We start from the raw sequence: 19,097 nt of genomic DNA, 5'->3' as shown, positions 1-19,097 counted from the left end.
AGGGAAAAAAAAAAACAAACCAAAACCTTGCATTCTTTCTCTGTCTCTTAAAGTTATAGATCCTTTATTGTACACTACATCTGAATTTAAGGATGTAGCATATGTTGGCTAATTGAACTTTAAACTGAAAGAAAGACGAAAAGTTATAAATCCTATCGTGTCTTTGAAATGTAAATACAACACGCCAGCATCTAAAACTGAAGGAAAAAAAAAGGATGGGGGGAGGACTTTTTAAAATACAAACTGCTATTAAGGGGCTCTTGTGCTCAGACTCTAGCAATTCTGGTAACAGGCAGCAGGTATGCTCCAAATATCCACCTTGGGGAAAACTTGGATACATTCCCTATGCCTTTCTGATACAAATTTTCTACCCTCATCTTCTCTAGGAGCTAAGAGCCATTCTTTGAAATGCAAACTGCAGGGAAAAGTTTTTCATCAGGAAAAAGAGAGAGGGGGGTGGTATTTAGAAATTGGGCCTATAATGTCCTCTTCACGAATATTAATAAAAACCAAAGTTGTAAGGTTTTGAGGCCAGACCATGGTCCCTGGACCTGTTTTGAAAGCATAAGCAGAGCTATAATTGTATTAGTTGCATTTTGATTAACTTACCTCCACGTTCTGTATTGTGCGCTACCTAATTATGTTTCGCGCACCTCTTAACCTCATGCACCATCGATCATTAACTTTGCCTCTTTACCCCTACTCCCTGTTTACCCACTGCTTGTAGAAACCTAATGGGGACCAGATGGTAACATTTGTCTTGCCTTATCTGAATGTTCCAGGTCCCCAATAGCACCTCATAGTCCAGAAGAATGTACATCTCCAGATTGTTTCAAGACCCCCCTCCCCAAGGTTTCAAGGAACCCCTTATCCTCCTCTCTTGTTAAAAGCTGTCCCTGGGCTCAACAGGGCAAAGCAGCTTTGGGAATGATCCCCTGCCCTCTTGTTGGGCTGCTCTTCTGATACTAAAGCTTTGCTTCAAAACCAGTATTTCAGGGGTGCCTGGGTGGCTCAGTCGTTAAGCATCTGCCTTCAGCTCAGGTCATGATCCCGAGGTCCTGGGATCAAGCCCCGCATCCGGCTCTCCGCTCAGCGGGGAGTCTACTTCTCCCCCTCCCTCTGCTTCTCCCCCTGCTCATGCTCTCGCTCTCTCGCTCGCTCTATTCTGTCTCTCTCTCTCTCTCTCTCTCTCTGTATCTGTCGTAAAAAAAAAAAAAGTCTTTAAAAAACAAAACCCGGGACGCCTGGGTGGCTCAGTTGGTTGGGCGACTGTCTTCGGCTCAGGTCATGATCCTGGAGTCCCGGGATGAGTCCCACATCGGGCTCCCTGCTCGGCGGGGAGTCTGCTTCTCCCTCTGACCCTCTTCCCTCTCGTGCTCTCTATCTCTCATTCTCTCTCTCTCAAATAAATAAATTTAAAAAAATAAAAAACAAAACCAGTGTCTCAGACATTGGTTTATTGCACATGGGGTGCACAGATTTGCTAATGGTAACAATTTTTGTTTGCATCTGTCTGGAGATGACTCTCTCTCTAGAGAGAGAGAGAGAGAGAGAGTCATACCCAGATATGTAGATCTAGATCTAAATATACAGATATATCTGATCTATTTTCTCTACCTCTGGATGGTATTGCTAAAATTAATTTGTAAAAGAGTTTTATTTACTTGGTTTGAAGGCAAATGCTTGTGTAAGGATTGGGCATTCTAAAATTCTCAGAAAGTGAGAGACTAACCCAAATATTTTTCAGATTCAGGTGATCTGGGAAAATATTTGGTACTAAAGCTAATTTAAGGTTGTTGGTTTAATTTAAAAGGAAACGGCTTAATGTTATCAACATTAAAACTGAAACTTTTATTCTGCCTGGATTTACTTAAAGTCAAATAAGTTGATGTGATCTCTGTTACAAATTGAAATAATCATAATAGTTTGAGGGGTGCCTGACTGGCTTAGTCAGTGCAGCTTGCAACTCTTGATCTCAGGGTTGTGAATTCAAGACCCACATTGGGTGTGGAGATTACTTAAAGAAGTAAAATCTTCAAAAGTAATAATAGTAGTAGTTTGAAAGTATGACTGACTTTGTCTGATGTCTCTTGAAGTTTTTATGGGTAATTTAAGCATAAAAGTTAAGAACAAGTAAATTAAATAGATGTAAAGGGGGGCGGGGCGCCTGGCTGGCTCAGTCAGTAGAATATGCAACTCTTGATCTCAGAGTTGTGAGTTCAAGCACCATGTTGGGTGTGGGGCCTACTTAAAAAGAAAGGGGGGGGTTATAGGGAAACATTTTTTTTCAAGATTTTATTTGAGAGAGAGCGAGCGAGCAAGAGAGCACAAGCGGGTTGGAGGGGCAGACTCCCTGCTGAGCCAGGAGCCCGATGTGGGGCTTGATCCCAGGACCCTGGGATCAGGACCTGAGCCGAAGGCAGACGCTTAACTGACTGAGCCACCCAGGCGCCCCTATAGGTAAACTTTTAAATAGCTTCCAAAATCTTTGGTAACCTTGAAACTTCAAAGTTGTACTAAGTTAAATGATGAGTAGGGCGCCTGGGTGGCTCAGTTGGTTAAGTGACTGCCTTTGGCTCAGGTCACGATCCTGGAGTCCCGGGATCGAGTCCCGCATCGGGCTCCCTGCTCAGCAGGGAGTCTGCTTCTCCCCCTGTACCTCTTCCCTCATGCTCTCTATCTCTCATCCTCTCTCTCTCAAATAAATAAATAAATAAAAATCTTTAAAAAAAAATGATGAGTTAAGTTAAATTCATTTAATATCTGGGATCATGTCCAAATAAGATAAAATTATGAACATTAAGCACTAAAAGATAGGTTTATCTACTTTTGTCTTAACTCCACAAATTTATCTTTAAACTTAAAGATAAATTTGGGTCTGTTAACAAAACCTACTTCGTGCTTTATTAGAAGCTTATACTATGAAAAAAAAAACAAACACATGCTTCTGAATAATGAAATGTATTCATAAATTTGTCAGCCTAAAGAATTCTAACGTAGGGGCGGCTGGGCGGCTCAGTCGTTAAGCGTCTGCCTTCGGCTCCGGTCATGGTCCCAGGGTCCTGGGATCGAGCCCCGCATCGGGCTCCCTGCTCAGCGGGAAGCCTGCTTCTCCCTCTCCCAGTCCCCCTGCTTGTGTTCCCTCTCTCGCTGTGTCTCTCTCTGTGAAATGAATAAAATCTTTAAGAAAAAAAGAATCCTAATGTAACAGTTCACAATTGCATACTAATTAAGTTTCACTAGAAACCAAGGTTTCCATGAGTAAAGAATTCTAATAAATATCATTAAAACTACTGGAAAAATAAGGGAAATAATTGTATGCAAGGAAAGTAAGATACGTGTTTTTGGTTAAAAAAATCTAAGAAATGAAAAAATATTTTTGTTGAGAGAAAATTTTTTTTTCCTAAAGTGAGGCTAATTATTTTTAAAAAGGGAAAACAGGACAAAATCTGAATGTGAAAAAAAAAAGAGTTGTAAAAGGTTTATTAAAAAAAGAGGGGGGCACCTGGGTGGCTCAGTCATTGGGCGTCTGCCTTCGGCTCGGGTCGTGATCCCAGGGTCCTAGGATCGAGCCCCGCATCTGGCTCCCTGCTCGGCGGGAAGCCTGCTTCTCCCTCTCCCACTCCCCCTGCTTGTGTTCCCTCTCTCGCTCTGTCTCTCTCTGTCAAATGAATAAAATCTTTAAAAAAAAAATAAAAATAAAATAAAATAAAATCTTAAAAAAAACAACTTTGGAAGGGAATTTTATGTGTGGTCAATAGTGGCTAAGGTTAAAATAAGTGTATTTTAATATCAAAAGTATTGCTGATGCAAAATTAGAATTTGGTTTTTCTGTTAAAAGGGAAATGTTTTATTAGATTATTGGTTTGCTTTTTGTAAACAGTTTTCTGTTGAAGATTACATTAAAGATTACCTTTATAAACACCTTTATAAATACCTTTTTATAAACAAAGATTCTATGTTTTCTCTTTATCAGATTTTTGATTATTCAAAAAAACTGAGTCTTAATATTAAGAGTTTAAGTTTTGCTCACAACTAGGTATCATCTGTAATTTCCTTTGAAATCTTTTATTATCACTTTGGTTAAATAGATAAATATTGTCTCCTAATGATCTGTAATCCAATGACGTTTCAACCTTTTGATATATTGATTTTGATCAATGAAATGTTCAAACCTATTGATATTTTTTGACATACTTCCCAAAGTCAAACTGTAAAATAAAGTCGTTTGACCACAGTCTAAATGAAATGTTCCAGAAGGCCCTGGGAACATTTAAAGAATTTTGTGAAGGGGCGCCTACCTGGCTCAGTCGGTAGAGCCTGCAACTCTTTATCTAGGAGTTGTAAATTCGAGTCCCACATTGGGTGTAGAGATTACTTAAAAATAAAATCTTTACAAAAAAAAAAGAATTTTGTAAAAATGAAACTAATTTGGCTTACTTGTTAAGTTCCATGGGAAGTATTGTCAAATAAGTGAAACTAAACCTTCTTAGATTATGGTTGCATAGATATGTTATTAAAAGAAGTGTTCTAAAAATTTATAAAACTACTGGGGAGGGGCGCCTGGGTGGCTCAGTCGTTGGGCGCCTGCCTTCGGCTCAGGGCATGATCTCAGGGTCCTGGGATCGAGCCCCACATCAGGCTCCCTGCTTCATGAGAAGCCTGCTTCTCCCTCTCCCACTCCCCCTGCTTGTGTTCCCTCTCTCGCTGTGTGTCTCTCTCTGTCAAATAAATAAATAAAATATTAAAAAAAAAAAAACCTCCTGGGGATCTGTTATGTCCTAACATGTTATTATCTTGAACTGTTGTATGTCACAGAAAAAAGCAGATTTTCTTATCAATTGCATTGTAATGGACTCTAATCGGATCTTTGACCATGGCCATTAAGTCTTATCATTTACAGACAATTATAGTTGTACTCCGATGCTTTTTTTAAAAGCTTTCTGCAAATGTGCTTCCGTTGAGACTCATGGGAAGAACTCTGGGTACAGGTTTCTTATAACCTTAAGATCATTAAACTGAAGAATTTTCGGGACTAGTCAGAAAACTGGATTCAAGCAGAAGAATTACTAATATAAGACTGAATAAACTGAGGAAGATAATTACAATTTTATCACATTTTTGTTGAAAACATTGCTGATTTTTTTTTTAAGTTTTGTTTTTCCTGACTTAAAACTTTTTTCTCTTAAGCTGTGGCTTACAGCAATTTGATAAAATATTCCTTTGTAAACAAATATAAACATTTATCTTTTTCTCCCTACCTGAAACCCTCCAGAACTCAGAAATTCTCAGTGAGTATTCTTTCTTTTATGGCAATTATAGTTATTTCCATAAGTGCAGTAAGAATGTGTTTTCTTTATAACAAGACATCATTGGAAAGAAACACTGGGGTTTTTTTTACCAAGGCTTTGCTGGAATGTCATGTTTGAGAGAGACATGCATAGTCTCAGATATGACCAGACAGCTTTAGGGAACTAAGGTTGACTTTACGGAGCCAATAAAGCCCCTTGGAAATACCAGCCTGGTACCTTCTTAGAGAGTTCCCAGCAGCCTCACCAGGGAGTAAAGAAGGTCACTTCCCGGCAGGTGCAGGAACCTCAGAATATGTTGGGGACCTCGAGAAGAGAGGAATTAACCCAAATCTATAGGTACTGCAGGCGAAGTATGATGGCAAGTATTTGGCTTGGCTCCTGGCCTTGAGAGGCTATTAAAAGTTCAATCTAGAGATTCCTTATGAAAAATTCCAGTAAAGCAGATTTAAAAGATCCTATATGGTCAACTACTATTCTTGCTGCATTTATGTCAATAATCAAGCCAAGTTATTGGTCTTTTTAAACTAGACTTATTTTGCAAGCAAATTAGTCTTATCTTTGGCAAAAAGTTGGGTGATAGAGAGAAAATCTGTTTCAGTAAAACACCTATGTAAATATTAAATTCTGATACCGCTCATTATATACTGAGTTAGATCCTGGTTTCCTCCAAAGACGCTACACAAATGTTAGTCTCCAAACTAACATTTTTTAAGTTTTTCTTCCACCTTCTGAGTTGGATTGATTTAAGAAGTGAAACTGCCCTTTTTCCAGAAGCCCTGCAAACTAAAGATGACCAACCTGATGTAAACTTCAGGGAAATCACCACAACGGCTCATGCATAGACAGTCCTCATGCCTATTGCTTTGTGAGCCCTTAGAAGATCACCAGAGACACTCCACATACAAACCAGGAAAGTCTCCGTCAGATCGTCACTACCAGCTCTCACTCTGAAAATGCTTCGAGCCAGACATCTGGAAATCTTGAGTGTCCGGCCTAAAAACTCACAAACTGGATTATGATTTGATCCAGTTATTAGCCACCATTTTTCTTTTATTCCATTGATGGTCCTCTTCTTGATGCCCTGATTGTTTAAACAATAGGCCTAACTTCAACCACATACCTGCTTCACCGCCTCCTGAAGTGAAGTTAATGAAACGGACCTATTGTCAGAACTGAGACCAATTCAGTAAGACGGAACAATCTACCAATTCAGCTTTTAATATGCAAAACTCCCAGGAAAGTTTCAGAAGGGGTACTGTAGGGGCCAAGGGCAGGCTGCTCCAAATTGTGCCGTTTTGTCTTATTGATTTTCAATAAAAGTTACTTAAGAGACAATCTATGCAAGAAGGACTCTCAGACTCTCCTCTGTTCCACTGAAAGCGGGAAATAAATCTTCTATGTGAAAGGTGCCCTCCCTTTACAAAGAAAAGACATCTTTATCACCAGAGATAGGGACAAACCTTGTTACTTTGTTACTGATCTGTCACCCTAAATTCTGCTTAGAATTCTTTACTCGTTAAAGATTCCAAACACCTATTTTCTTTATCCTGTTTCACAAATGTATTGTCTCTTTGTCTAAAATGTATAAAACTTTCCTGCCTTGGTCATTTCCTTGGGTCTCGGTTTCATTAATGGACCTCCATGAACTTACAATAAAACCTGTTTGGTTTTTTTTCTCCTGTTAACCTATCTCATGTAAATTGAATTCTTACCCCAGCTGGAAGACCTTCAGGGTAGAAGATGAATTTTTCCTCCCTGAAACCCTGCATTCATCTAGTTTATACGGGCTCTCAAAGCATGTATATAGCCCCCTCCCTTGTCGAAAGGTGACAACCTAACATCAGGGGCCTCATTTTGCCTAATTTCAATGTTAAATCTCCACTCCGAAGTGAACAGATGTAGGTTTGCTCAATGCGCATGCTCCATCCTTCCTCACGCATAGTCATAAATTTCCCCGCCCTTTTCATCAATATGTCTGTGATCCCAACCTTTAAAATCACGTTCTAAGGTCAGGTGAGGGAAACAGATTTTTTGAGCCAGCCTCCTGTCTCCTTGCTAGGCCGCTTTGCGATACAGCTTTTCTGCAATAGACCGCGTGACACGGTGCTTTGTGCCCGTTGCGGGTGGCAAACAAACTTTTCACTTACGCAAAAGATCGCGCGCCCACACCTGTGTGGGAAGCTGGGGCGAGCCAAGCTACTCAGGCTGTTTGACAAAGTCCAAGTATGGGGGGCAATCCTGAAAATCAGGAGACTCCACAGCTGGCTCCTGCTACTTCCTTTCATTTTATTTGCGGCAATCTTTATAATCATGGGATTTTTTTCTGGGGTTTCATGATAAAATGATTTATAAATTTAGTTATGCCTATGCAAGCAATCATAATGAAACCGATTCCAAAAAGGCTGACGATGGACCAAGAAGTAAAAATACCCAATGTCCTCCAACGTGTAAGGGAGCTGTTGGATCCAGGCCCAGTAAAAATTCCTATTGATGAGATTCCTCAGGCACCTCTGAAACATCTGGATTCGAGGAAAGGGAAATCTCGTCATTCCCACAGTACAGGGACCTCCCTATGTTGCATACAAAATAGGAGGCCACCTTTGGTATGCCCCTCGAGGCAAGCCCTGGAGTAGGATTAACTTCCTTACCCCTACTCCTCCCATTCCTTATAATGGAGTCGATAATGAGGACATGAACAAAAGGTGTAAGATTAGGGGCGCCTGGGTGGCTCAGTCGGTTAAGCGGCTGCCTTCGGCTCAGGTCATGATCCCAGGGTCCTGGGATCGAGCCCCATGTCCGGCTCCCTGCTCAGCAGAGAGCCTGCTTCTCCCTCTCCCTCTGCCTGCCACTCTGCCTACTTGTGCTCTCTATCTCTCTGTCAAATAAATAAATAAAATCTTTAAAAAAAAAAAAAAGAAGAAGAAAAGGTGTAAGATTAAAGGGAAAAAGGGTGCGGGCATCTGTCAGCCTCTGGGTAAAGATTAAGAGGAGTAATCCTCCGTGGTGTCTATGGAGCAAGGACAAGGGACGAAAACATAGAAATGGACTAAGTACTTTGATAAGATAGGGTGCACACATTGTAAGCTGCCTTTGGAGAAAGAATAAACTTTAGACAAACCTTTGAGCAAGAGTAAAAATATAACTTTTTCGCTTTAGCACACAATAGCAGATAGGTCACGCTTTGTCCCGCACTGTCCCGCTCTGTTTAGCACCTTTGTTTTTAAATCCAAAATGGTTGCGATAAAATGTAACAAACAAAATCGCATGTTAGGAAAGAATGGAAAAACAAGGAGATATTCTAATGACTAAATAAAGTCCCTCCGAGGCTATCGGGAGGAGATGCTTACAACCTGATCCTGTGTCCGTGTCTCCTCGCTCGCGGACGCCGTCCTTTCCTTCAAGGACCCTTCCCCTGCTGGAGCTGGACTCCCGGCAGGAAGCAGCTCAGACCAGCTGTTCGGCAAAGTGCCGAAAGGGAACCCAAACCACTGTTACCTAAGAAAATTCCACCAAGGAAATTTGGAGCTCTAATTGGCTTTATTCAACGACTCATGAATGGGCAACATCCCATCTGAGGAAGTAGACAGGTGCTCCAAGGGGTTGTACAAAATGGAAGGTTTTTATACAAGGACAGTAGGGACAATTAAAGTTCTCAGCAAGGGGCGCCTGGGTGGCTCAGTTGGTTGAGCGACTGCCTTCGGCTCAGGTCATGATCCTGGAGTCCCAGGATCGAGTCCCGCATCGGGCTCCCTGCTCAGCAGGGAGTCTGCTTCTCCCTCTGACCCTCTTCCCTCTCCTGCTTTCTATCTCTCGTTCTCTCTCTCTCTCAAATAAATAAATAAAATCTTTAAAAAAAAAAAATAAAGTTCTCAGCAAAAGAAAAGTCTTGTTCCAGACGAGGCCGCTTTCTAGGGGGAAAAGCAAGTTGTCTTATGCAGATTACCTCATCTTTCTTTGGAGGGTAGAGAGGACCCAGGTGGCCAAGTCACTGATAATGATTGAAGATTATACTCGATTACTAACTGACCAATTTAAGGCTACATTTCTGGGGGGGGTTGACATTGCCATTAGAATATGTGTTAAGCCCCCAGTTTGGGAAGTCGTTCTAAATGGGGCCTGTGGGTTTGTGTGTGTGTGTGTTTTAAGATTTTATTTTCAAGTAATCTCTACACCCAACATGGGTGAGCCCAAGATCCAGTCAAATGCTCTATCGGCATTCCCCCACCCTCACGTTTCTGGAGTTTTTTGTTGTTTTTTTTTAATACCATGTAGGAGAGGCAGAATTTTACCTCTACCCTCTTAGAGTTTTTTCAGGAGAAAAGTAAATGACATAAGGTCAACAGGAGAAAAGCATACAAATGTATTTAATACAAGTTTCATGTGACATGGAAGCCTTCAGACCCAAAGAAATGGCAAAATCTACATGCTTTTATATTAGTTTGAGCACAGTGAAACAATTGTGGGAAAGTAAACTATGTGGGGAGGCTTAAGGAAGATAACTGTTTTAACAAGGTCTATTTATACAGAGTTCCTAACTATTTTAACAAGGCCTAATACAGAATTTTCTTGGTCTGAACTTCTCCATAAGAATGTTATTTCCCTTCTGCTCCAGGGAGGATATCTTCTGCATGGAATTTCATCTCCTGTTTTGTTTTTCTTTGTTTTTTGTTTGTTGGGTTTTTTTTTGTTTGTTTGTTTTGAGATAGAGTGAGCGTGAGCTGGAGGGAGAAGTAAGACTTCCCGCTGAGCAGGGAGCCCAATGCAGGGCTCAATCCCAGGACCCCGGGATCGTGACCTGAGCCCAAAGGCAGATGCGTAACCGACTGAGCCACCCCCATGCCCCCATCTCCTGCTTTTGATGGAGGTAGTTACACAGGAACTGGAGGCAAGGACGGTGATAAATAGTGACACATTAGAAGCCTGAGGGCAGGGCGCCTGGGTGGCTCAGTCCTTAAGCATCTGCCTTCAGCTCAGGTCATGATCCCAGGGTCCTGGGATGGAGCCCCATGTCGGGTTCCAGCTCAGCGGGGAGCCTGCTTCTCCCTCTCCCTCTCCCACTCCCCCTGCCTGTGTTCCTCCTCTTGCTATCTCTCTCTGTCAAATAAATCTTAAAAAAAAAAAAAAAAAAAAAAGGAAGAAGCCTGAGAGCACAACATCCTGACGTGGCTTCCGACACCTGGGGACTGATGGACCGAGAGCCACAGGTGCAGAATATGCAGTCTCTGATTCAACCTCTGCCCCAGGGTAAGCTATAGCTTCTTTGTATTTACATTGCGGTTCACACACACACACCCCATGGGGGAAGATGGCCATGACTGTTAGGGCAAGAACCTTTTAGGGCCAAAAACTCCCCCTTCCGACTGGTAAGAGGAATCCCTCAGATGATTGTCAACAACTTCCCGCCCACTGTCCATCTTGAGAGTGTACTGTCCTTAATAAACTGCTTTGTGCTTGCTCCTTTCCTTCTGGCTGACTTTATTCCAGCGCAATCCTCATGTAAATCTTGCGGTAAATCTTCCGTGGGGAATCCAAGATCTGAGACCTCCATTCACATGACGCAGACTCTCCCACCTGTAGCTTTTAAGAAAAAGGAAAGTCAGAGTGGTTTTTGGAGAGAACCAAGGCAAAAGAAATGTAGATAAAATTGAATTTCCTTACACCTTGCAGCCCTTTGATAGATACCTGAGACAGGCAGAGTGTGACATTCCTCAAAGAATTCACAGCTGCCTTAATGTTAATGCTTCATTAGAGGCAAAAAGCAACCTTAGCTCGACAATAGCCAGACCTCCAGGATCCTGTTAATCCTCTCTGATATGAAAATCCTTCTGGGGACACCTGGCCAGCTCAATCCGAGATTACACGACTCTTGATCTTGGGGTTGTGAGTTCGAGCCCCACTGTTGGTGTAGAGATTGCTTAAAAATAAAATCTAAGTACAAAAAATACTTTTGGAAACTTCCTCTATTTCTATCCACCCCCCAACTCAAAAGTAATCAATTGCTCCTCAAAATCTGTACTATATGGATGGAGGTTACTGTGATGTATCCTGCATAACTGACCACCCGGAACTGCATGGGCACAGGCAGGCTAAGGAATGTTGTTTGTGAGACTTGTGCTGCGTGAATGACCTCGGGAGCCTGGTTATTTGAAATATATTAGCTGGCCTCCAGGTCAGAACTGACCCTTCTGTTCTGGACACCGAGAGCTATAAATCTTCCTTCATATCACCTCCTGCTCCAAGCTGGTCTGGCCCCTGGGAACAGAACCCGGAAGGGGAGGCAGGTTCCCATAGCCCAGTCTCCTTGAAAAAGTAAAAACATGATAACATAGAAATGCAGTTCGCTCCAAACACGTAGGGGAACAAATGTTTAACTTCAAACACCGTCATTTGCCCTCTAAGTAGGGCCTTTATGGGGATGGTCACTCTGCCCAGGTCTCTCGGTTGGACCTCCTGCCCAGCTGTTTCCACTGGGGCTTCCCCAGCTAATGAGGTTGGATGTTGTTAGGTACACGATTTGATGTAACTTTGTCCTGTTCTCATTTACTGATATTATCCTCATCTATGTGCAGATTTCCCTTTCTATCAGATTTTTATATCAATAAAGTGTTTTTCCCTTTCCAAATCGAAAGTACCGCTGCCGTGAATCTTTTTTTTAGAACACAATCCCAGGGGCGCCTGAGTGGCTCAGTCGGTTGGGCGTCTGCCTTGGGCTTAGGGTCCAGATTCTGGGGTTCTGGGATCCAGTCCCACATCCAGCTCCTTACTCAGCGGGGAGCCTGATTCTCACTCTGCTTGTGCTCTCTCTCTCTCTGTCAAATAAATAAATATTTTTAAAAAGAGAGAGTATTTTTTTTAAAGATTTTATTTATTCATGGGGCGCCTGGGTGGCTCAGTTGTTAAGCGTCTGCCTTCAGCTCAGGTCGTGATCCCAGGGTCCTGGGATCGAGCCTCACACCGGGCTCCCTGCTCCGCGGGGAAGCCTGCTTCTCCCTCTCCCAATCCCACTCCCCCTGCTTGTGTTCTCTCTCTCGCTATGTCTCTCTCTCTGTTATTTATTCATTTGACAGAGCGAGCACAAGCAGGCAGAGGGAGAAGCAGGCTCCCGGCGGGGCTCGATCCCAGGAGCCTGGGATCATGACCTGAGCTGAAGGCAGATGCCTAACGACCGAGCCGCCCAGGTGCCCCAAAGAAACAGAATTTAGAACACAATCCCAGTACAGCTCTTTCTGCCTTTGGACCCTGTCGCCCACTGTACTTTAATAAAAACACCTGTTGGGGTGCCTGGGTGGCTCCGTAGGTTAAGCGCCTACCTTTGGTTCCTGGTATCTAGCCCCGAGTGGGGCTCCCTGCTCAGTGCGGAGTCTGCTTCTCCCTCTCCCTCTGCCCCCCTCCCCCGTGCTCGTTGGCTCCCCGCCTCAAATAAAATCATATTTTTTTTAAAAAGATTTAAAAAAATTTTTTTTAAGATTTTGTTTGAGAGAGCACAAGCAGGGGGACTAGCAGGCAGAAGAAGCAGGCTCCCCTCTGAGCAAGGAGTTCAAATGCAGGGACTCGATCCCAGGATCCCAGGATCGTGACCGCAACTGGAGGCAGACGCTTAACCTACTGAGCCACCCAGGCGTCCCTTGTACATTATTCTTTCATAACAAATTTAAATCAGGATGCTAACAAGAAGGTCACTGTAAAAATAAAAATTAAGTCAGATAAGCTTCCTCTCTGGACGCCTGCCTCACTCCCGGCCCCCCAGCGTAGCACCGTGTTAGCCACCACTCTGCCCGCTGGGCTGGCGTGGCCAGGGCACCCGAACACCGGAGAGGCTCGGGAAGCTGACCACGCTGGTCCCGCTTCGGCCCCGCCCCGCGCGGAGCATACTGGGAGCGACGCGACCGCCTCACCACGCCCGCCCGCGTCCTGCGCCCGGCTTGGTGCGCGGAGCCTGCTGGGAGGTGGGGGGGGCGGTGGTGGGAGGGGGGGCGGTAGTGGGCGGGTTGCCGTGGCAACAGGCGCCGCTAGCAACGGGCGGCCAGGGGCGCAGGAGCAGTTAGGCTTGAGTGATCGGACACCGCCACTGTGCCCAGCGCCTTCTTAGGGCGCCGAGTGTCTCCGTTATTGCCCGGCGCCCCCCGAGACTGGAGGGAAGGGGCGGGAAAAGCACCCGAGACTGAGGAACATGCCTAGTGCTGGGGCCTCTGAGGCAGGAAGGGAAGGGTCTGGGGGCCCCAGACTGTTTCAGACCCTGGGCAGAAGGCCGGGGTAGGAGACTCCCGCTGTGCCCACCGGGCGAGGGAAAGTATCCCCGCCAGGCCTTCAGCCGGAGGCCAGAACCTCAGGTCGAGCGAGTGTGGCGTGGAGAGAACTGCGCGGGGTCCCAGAAAGAAGGAAAGAGAAGGGAGGACAGGAAAGCTTGAGGAGGGGTGGACTCAATAAAAAAAAGTGGAGGGGAAAGGGGGCGATGGAAGAGACTGAGCTGGGGAGGTCTCCCGGCAAAGATGAGCCTATGGCATCATTCCCCAGCCTCATAAACCCAGTCATTGAACAAACCCTGAAAGACTCCCTACTGATTTTTGGAAGGGGTAGGGTCAGGGGAAGGGGGGGAAGGGCATATAGGAGAAAATTTTTAAAAAGCTCTTTTGACCTGAATCAAGAGCCTAGTTCTGGAACAGGAAGAGACCTCACAGGTTGCTTTGACGTGTAGTTGGAAGTCTGACCACAGCTCTTTCTGGTGCCTAAATCTCCTTCTTACCCACCCTGAGACTTACCTTTACCTTTGGGAGACTTCCTTTCCCGTGTGAGGAAGAGGAAGGGTCAGATGGACAGTGGCAATGCAAAGAAGGGATGCCAATGGGAGGTGAGGGCGAGAACGCCATGGGGACCAAGCCTGGTGACAACTAGACACTGAGAAATCTGTGTCATGAATACCCCTTCCCATTTCAGGGATTCTGAGTGTGGTGGACCAAGTGGACCAAGACTAGGAGCTCAGGAGAAGACTCCTCTGGCATAATTCTTGTCAACAGGGAGACTTCACATGGGACCCACTTCTTGGGCGTGGCCTCCCCCTCCGCCCTTCATTTGCTCATGCTTTGTTCATCCTTTGCCAGGGTGCCCTGGGGTCTCAGCCCTCCTCCCTCAGGGAGGAGGATGGTGGGCATTTCCCTACGGAATCTGCTAGGATATTAAGTGAATGGCCCCTGTGCTTGTGTCCCATTACTGCTGATTACACTAGGGAACATCCAGATGGGGAGGTTATTGAGCTCCCAAAGTTTTCGGAGGCTCCTTTGTCATCTGTAAAATAATCACGGCTCTGCCCCCTCCTAGATTGTTATAGAGACCTAGTGAGACACCGAAAGTGCCGTTAAAGGGTGGGGGGCTCTCAAATGCCAGGATGTGGTACCAGAAAGTTCCAGCCACATGGCTGGGGAGCCACAGAGGAAAGAAGGGGCTGGAAACAACCTGTTCAGGCTGTGGCCTGCTGTCCCATTTGCCAGGAGGGCCAGCTCTGCTTCATCGGCTGCCAATCTGTTTGCCCTCATTCTCCCTGGCCCTGCTGAGTCCAGAGATCTGGATTTGAAACCTGGATCTGTCACTTACTAGCTGAGTGATCTTGGGCAAGTCATTTCAGCTTCCCTGGTTACGTAGAGCTAAGATGGCCTGTGAATGAAACCATAGAAACCAAGGCATTTCTGGCTCCTGAAGGATGTCCCTGCTGTGGGGGAGGGAGCCCTGCTGGCTGGGAATCTGTTAGAGACAGTTATTTTGTCACCAGTTGGAATGGCCCTGGGACAAAGCACCGCAGCTGGCTGTCTTGACCTCCTTTAGCCTTAGCATTGGCCTTGGCCTCAATTTCCTCACGTGTGACTTAGGGCTGATGATCTGGAGGAATCAGTAAGCTTAGGATAAGGAAGCTTTTCGGTCACGTTCCAGTTTAAATGCATTAAGTGGGCTGTTCCGTTCCAGAGAGCAGCAGATGGCATGACATGGGAACAGAGCCACGCAGGAAGTTTGGGGCCTCCTGAATAGTTGGCCAATAAACACTGGGGGACATTGAGTCATAAGTGAAGAGGTGGTTGGAACAGGAGGCTGAACAGATAACCGGTTGGCACACTCAAAATGCTAAGTGATTCTTGTTTATGTAAAGCAATTACGAATTTTAGAAACAAATACAAATATCACAAAGTCAAGAACATCCTGACATTTTTATTAACTGCCAGACACAGCTTCACCTTGAAAATATTCCCTACTCCCATATCTTTTGACTGCTGATCACCTTTATGTGACAACGATATTGTAATATTTCCTACAGAGTGATTAGAAAGATAATTCCATCTTTCCTTTGGCAAAAAATGTCCCTGGAAGCCATTTATGAGCTAAGATAGCTGTAATTAAGTAGACCCACGAGTGACTTCAAAGCACATAAATAATCCCACTCAACCCATTAAGGATCCACCCAGTTTTATCTCCCTCCCCCTCCCCTGCCCTAGCCACACCCAAAACCCCCACAGCTCCTCCCACAGGACATGTGTGACAGAATTTGCAACCGAAAGAGTGAGTGGCCCTCCACCAACTTGGAAAAATTCTGCAAATTTCCCCAACACATGTCACAACTGAAAGTATTGCTGGGGCCCCTCAGTGGGCAGACAGAGGCCCTGACCTTTACCACCTCCGCTCCAAATAACTGCAGCTGTGCATGGCTCAAGGTTAGCCCCTGGAGAGTTCAAGAGAAGCTAGCACAAGCCTTTGAACAATCCTGGGAGCTGGCTGGTTCACTCTTAATTTTGGCTAATTTTGCATTGACATACAAGCTACCTCACCCCACTCACCTGCCACACACACAGCAGGGAAGTTCCTGGGATTGGACCCCCCCCACACACACACCTCAAAGAACCATCCTCTGGACAGGAAGAGGGTCCTTATCTCTGAGCAGGGTTCTCCCTGCTGAGCCCACCCTGCTCGCTCTCTCTCTCTCTCTCTCTCTCACACAGGGAGGTAGTCAAGCTGACCTTTGAACCACAGGTGCTCTTCCTGAAAGGGCAAAGGGTGGGGGCCAGAAAAGCCAGTTAGGGTCCCAGAGGGTCCTTTCAGATCCCCGTGCCAGCTCCCTTGTCCCCGGCCTGTTCTGAAACAGGACTGTCGAATGAAGCTGTAGACCACTCATCCGCAAGTATAAAAAATACATAGCAGCAGGGGACGGAAAACAGCTGAGAGAAAGCATAGAAGAAGAGGAATTGGAAAAAAGGAAAAGGTGGTGGCTTGGAAGGGCAGTGGGAGGAGAGTGCAAAGCTGTGGGGGCCTGAGGGCGGGCTCGCTCCCTGCTGCTGTGCCTGAGGGCAGTACTGCCCAGCACTGTCCGTTAATTTGCTGTGTGACCCTGGGAGAAGCCTCCTACTTGACCTCTCTGGGCCCCAGTTTCCCCTTTAAAGTAGAGCTGCTAAGACCTACCTCACAGGGTTGTTGTGAGGATAACAGGAGGTGATGTGGGGGAAATTGCTGGGGAAATTGCTTGGGAATTTGGGAAAGGCCACTCACACAGGACCCTCTTGCAATCCTTTTGGCCAAAGGGGGAAAGTAGAGTCAGCGGCCCTGAACCCAGGCCTGGGCCTTGCCTCTTTGGGAAAATCACCCTAGCCTTTACTCAAAGCTGACCCTGCCTTAGGAGGAGTGGCCCTGCTTGACAACCTTCCACACCCTGGTGCAGGTGGCTGCTCCCCGAGAGAGCACTGACAGCGAAGTCAGAAACTCTGAGCTGTTTGTGGGCACTCCAGGACCCAAGCCCCGACTGGCCAAGGCCTGTTGGAGAAGCCTGGAAAACTGAGGAGTTGCTCTTCTGGTCTAGCCAGATCCCAGCTGTTTGGGGTAGCCCAGCTTGCTTCTGCAAGGGGCTCCAGGGAAAGGAACCAGGATGAGGAACCCTCCCCCCCAAAAAAAGTGCATGCAGGAGGACAGTCAACAGAGACCGTGACAGGGAGGCCGTACGGCTGGACCAGGCATCGAGGAGCCAAGGGGTCCAATTCAACAGGGGATTGTAAAGCCGAAGGTTCATTTCAGGCTCAAGGCCCACAGATCAAGATGTCGCCACTGCCCAAGGACCCAGCTGCAGGGTGGCTCCAAGGCACCCTAGGCCCTTGGCACCTTGGCCCATGGCAAGGCAGGCCAGACCCCAAGAGGGGACCCGAAGAAGATGAATTGAACTGGTCCACTTTCTTTTCCCAAACTCGTGGGTCCGTGATACGGCTGCTGCTTGCTGAGCAGAGTGGAGGGTGAGGCTGGATGGGGAATGAAAAGGTCCCCTAGGGACGGGGAGGCCGTGACCCATTCCATCCACTCCTGATTTGGGGGTTTAGTTTAGATCCCCCCTCCTAGGCCTTAAGATGGGTGAGAACCCAGCGTTATTGGACCCCAAACTAAAAATTCTCTCCCTACTCTTTCCCATCCTAAATTAGGTCCAACCTCAAAGACCAAATGTGGCTCAGAGGTTGTGCAAAGAGATAAAATGACAAAGATACACTAGTAAGAAAGTCAACGTAGAAATGCCCTCTCTCATTATGAATTTCCTAGGGTGAAATTCAAATAAAAAAAAATTCCCTGCCCTTTTAGGTTCAAGTTCAAAGAAATAAAAACCGAAGTCTTAAGGGCAAAGGATGAAAGCCCGAAGCAATTCACAAAGAGCCTCGCTGGCTATAGAAGCCCAGGGGTGTTAACTGCCTGAGGCTCCGTGCCCAGCCTCACCCCCCACCCCAGCAGGCACACAAGGGGTGGGTGGCTCCAGGAATAGGGTCCTTCTCCACATCCCAGCATTTTAATTAGACTCTGTCCTGTGCTGAGCTTTTAAAAGACCCTGAGTTACTAGGATGAAATAGATGGTGACACCCTCATAGGCCTGCCTGCCACAGGGACATCCCTAGGGCGGGCTGCAGGCTGCCGGCTGTCCCCAGAATCCAGTGATCAGCCCCATGTAGGCACCTCTTCCCACTGCCTCCAGGCCCTGGTAGAAATGCCCCAGCAAATGATGGAAAATGGACAGAAAAGAGTGATAGCCCAGACACCACGGCCTGGGAGTTTGACCTAGTGGAGAGGTAGCTTTAGCCCCCTCCACCGTGTTAGGTGGGGCAGGCGACAACCTCCACCCTCCTCCTCCTCCGAGGCGTATCTTCTTTCTACCAGTATATTCGAAACTTTGTCATTTCCGTTTCCCTGTGTGCGCAGCGCTGAGCTCTGCCCCATGACACGGTTTCTGAGTCTGGGCTCGGCCCAGTGCTGAACTCCCTGCCCATGTGGGCAATGTCCCACGTGGAGCAGGTTCCAGAACCAAGGGCCAGGGATCTGCCGCTCTGCCCCATTGGTTCTCAAGACACTAGCTGTCCTCCATTTGGGACACTTCTGGCCTTGAGTGGCATTTATTTTTGCAACACAGTTTCCAGGGAGCCAGGATCTGTCTCCACTGTGTGCTTCCTCACACTCACACTGTTTACAGCTGGCGGCTCCAGGATGGTTCGGCTGAGCCTCTAGCAGTTGCATTGTGCTGGCTCCTGGCGTTGGTTTAAAATCCCTTTTCTTCACCACACAGAGGGCTAACTGCTTTGGTTGGCTTCCGGTGCCTTCCCTCCTTTTCCTTTTTGCTCTCTGGCCCAAACTTGTACTTTTTTTCTGACCTATTCCTCTAGACTTTGTCTCTTGGGGTCTCCTATGGCAATAGAAAAAAAAAAAAGTCAATCTCGAGTTCGTCACAAGTATCCACTGTTGAGACACTCTCATGGCTCCACCCAGGGGATGCCAGCCAGTGGCCACTCA

The 19,097-nt window shown here is 46.2% G+C and overlaps 1 long non-coding RNA gene across 1 annotated transcript; it reads left to right on the top strand.

The window, feature by feature from the left end:
- The first annotated feature begins 2,737 nt into the window (after nt 1–2,737).
- LOC141371858 (uncharacterized) lies at nt 2,738–8,971 on the top strand. The gene is made up of 2 exons (XR_012377129.1): nt 2,738–8,014; nt 8,240–8,971. It is a non-coding gene; the product is annotated as an uncharacterized lncRNA (long non-coding RNA).
- Nucleotides 8,972–19,097: the final 10,126 nt, after the last annotated feature.

Source organism: Callorhinus ursinus, unplaced genomic scaffold (assembly GCF_003265705.2).
Source record: "Callorhinus ursinus isolate GAN/ISIS: 27379988/994484 unplaced genomic scaffold, GSC_fseal_2.0 scaffold110, whole genome shotgun sequence".
NCBI lineage: Eukaryota > Metazoa > Chordata > Mammalia > Carnivora > Otariidae > Callorhinus > Callorhinus ursinus.
The sequence above is the reverse complement of the archived record's forward strand: the minus strand, read 5'-3'. Positions and strand labels throughout refer to the sequence as shown.